The sequence below is a fragment of the Microtus ochrogaster genome, chromosome 10, assembly GCF_000317375.1.
Source record: "Microtus ochrogaster isolate Prairie Vole_2 chromosome 10, MicOch1.0, whole genome shotgun sequence".
Classification (NCBI taxonomy): Eukaryota; Metazoa; Chordata; class Mammalia; order Rodentia; family Cricetidae; genus Microtus; species Microtus ochrogaster.
In genome coordinates, this window is record NC_022016.1 from 23,618,404 (window position 1) to 23,620,978 (window position 2,575).

Genomic DNA, 2,575 nt, shown 5'->3' on the forward strand with positions numbered 1-2,575 from the left:
GGATGGAGCAGGTTAGCCCATGCTTCTAGCACGGCCCTTCACTCTCATCAGAGCAGTTGAGGATGGGGCAGGTTAGCCCATGCTTCTAGCACTGCCCTTCACTATCATCAGAGCAGTTGAGGATGGGGCAGGTTAGCCCGTGCTTCTAGCACTGCCCTTCACTCTAGTCGGAGCAGTTGAGGACAACTGCAGACCAAGTGGTTATTATTTAAGAGTTAAAAAAAAAAGCATCATAAGGCTGGAACACTAAATTGTATGAACTAGTGCTGAAGGATAAATTAGAGATATTTATGACAGACAAGAAGCTCAAGAGTGACAGTAAAGAGCTAAAAAGTGAGAAACTGAGGAGTGATACTGACTTTATGTTTGTTTTAAATGCCTTCCCCACCCATTTATCTGAAAAGAAGTCTAAAAAGAGATAGGTTTAGACCAACCTAAGTAACAACTTCCTTTTAATTGTATTTATTGTTACTTATTATTATTATTATTATTATTTGTGCGTGTGTGCGTGTGTGTGTGTGCGTGTGTGTGCGTGTGTGTGTGCGTGTGTGTGTGTATGTGCGTGCATGCGTGTGTGCGTGTGTGTGCGTGCGTGTGTGCCTGCGTGTGCGTGCGTGTGTGTGCGCGCGTGTGTGCATGTGTGCGTGTGTCGTGCGTGTGTGTAATGTATATATATGATGGCATACATGCCACGGCCCACATGTGGAAGTTAGAGGACACTTTTGAGAATGAAGTTTATCTTCCCGATGTGGGTTTGGGGCAAACTGTGTCATCAAGCTTTGACACCAGCTTTTCACCCACTGCGCCCCTCACTGGCCATCTCGGGAATAACTTTCTAAAGTCTATATAGAAGATTCTGTGACCTGAACTCAGTGACTTTTGTCCAATATGTTTATAGAAAGAACCTGGGATGTTAAAAGATAAAGTAATACAAAAGTCCCTTCCATCCCTAAGTTATAAATTGACCTATCTCTATTTCAAGCATTTTTTCCCACTCAATCAACAAGCATTCTGCACATCTTTCTTCAGAAAAACCCTAGTAACATAGATATTTCCCCCCACTATTGATTAACTACTTCCCAGGGAAGCCAATAGGCAGAGAGGCCATTGCACACAGGAAGACAGTAGCGAGAGGCACACACATGATTTTCAGCTTGAGCCAGGCTCCTTCCTATCTTCTCTCTGTCTCTGGAGCTACTATCTGCTTTCAATTCCAAACACCTGGGATCCTTTAACTGGACCCTGTATCCAGTTTCTGATTTCACTATGTTGCCTGATCTAAATGGAGGAAGCCAGAAGTTCCAGAGACGTCTGCGCTTGAGTTCAGAATGACAGTTGGAAGCTGCCCGAGAGAAAGGTGGGGGCCCCTGGCTAGAAGCCAAAGTAATGTCATGTTTGGGGGTCCCCTTCATGGCTGGAATGTAGAATCTCAACAAGAAAACAGACAAAAGAGGCCCTGGCACACAGTGATGCTTGGTACTTTGTGGAACATACGAGTGAGGCTGGGAAGAAGATGTAGCCGGGGATCCGCCTTCCTCGATCCTCCGGAGTTATAAGATGTACACGATCGTGTGCACATCACATTCGATCTGCAGACTGGGAGGGTAACAGTGCCTCGAGCATGCATGCTCTACCTTTGCCTCCAAACAGGGCTATGACGGCTAAAACCAGAATTCAACAGAAGGGTGTCTGGACTCATTGTAGCTTTATGTCATACGTTTGTAGGCATCTGATATTGATATTCCATGTATTCTCCAGCAAGTAACGGAGAATGCATTTTACAGCAGATGAGAGTTGAAAGTCGTAAAGTCGCTACTCTGGAATATCTATTTGTGCCTTACATTCCCTTCCCTTGGGGGCGTTTTTCTAGTTTCCACCTAGACACCATTTATCAACTCTGTTTAAGCGACAATTTGCTTAATGTACCACTTCCTTTCCTAAGCCTCCTCACCAGACTGGGCAGAGGTTTCTCATGCTGGACATCCCAGCACCTCAGACCAGCTCTCTTTCCATGGTGCATTTTTTTTTTTTTTTTTGCAAACTCCAGGTACATTAGTCCTGCTTTCTTGGGGGAACACCTTGGAAGCTTATGGTCCCTTCTGTATGGACTGACTCAGCATCCTTAGCATCCCTTAGAAACAAAACCTCTCAAGCGTGTCCTGTTCTGGTTGCTTTCGTTTGTACCCTTCCCTTCCTCCTGTAATTTTTTTCCCATCCATGAGTTCATCCTGGCCATTCCACCCAAACTGGCATTGTTCAGCTTGCCATTGATCTCCAAAGTATCAAGCCAGTGGCCCACTTGGAATCCTTTGTGTACCTGTCTTCCAGAACAGCACATTTTTTCATTTGCCTCTACTTACCTGGCTGTCCCTTCTCAGCTTCTGTTGCGTGCATCCCCTCATACCCAGTGCTCAGAACCTGCATTATTTTTTTACTAAATTCCCGTCTTTGGGATTCTGACAAATTTGTCTTTTTCCTCAACTGATGTGTATGCAGGAGTCAGCAAAGTGCTAGAGGCATAAAGTTCAATCAATATTTGTTTATTGATTGAATTAGAAAATGTATTAGTAGAGTG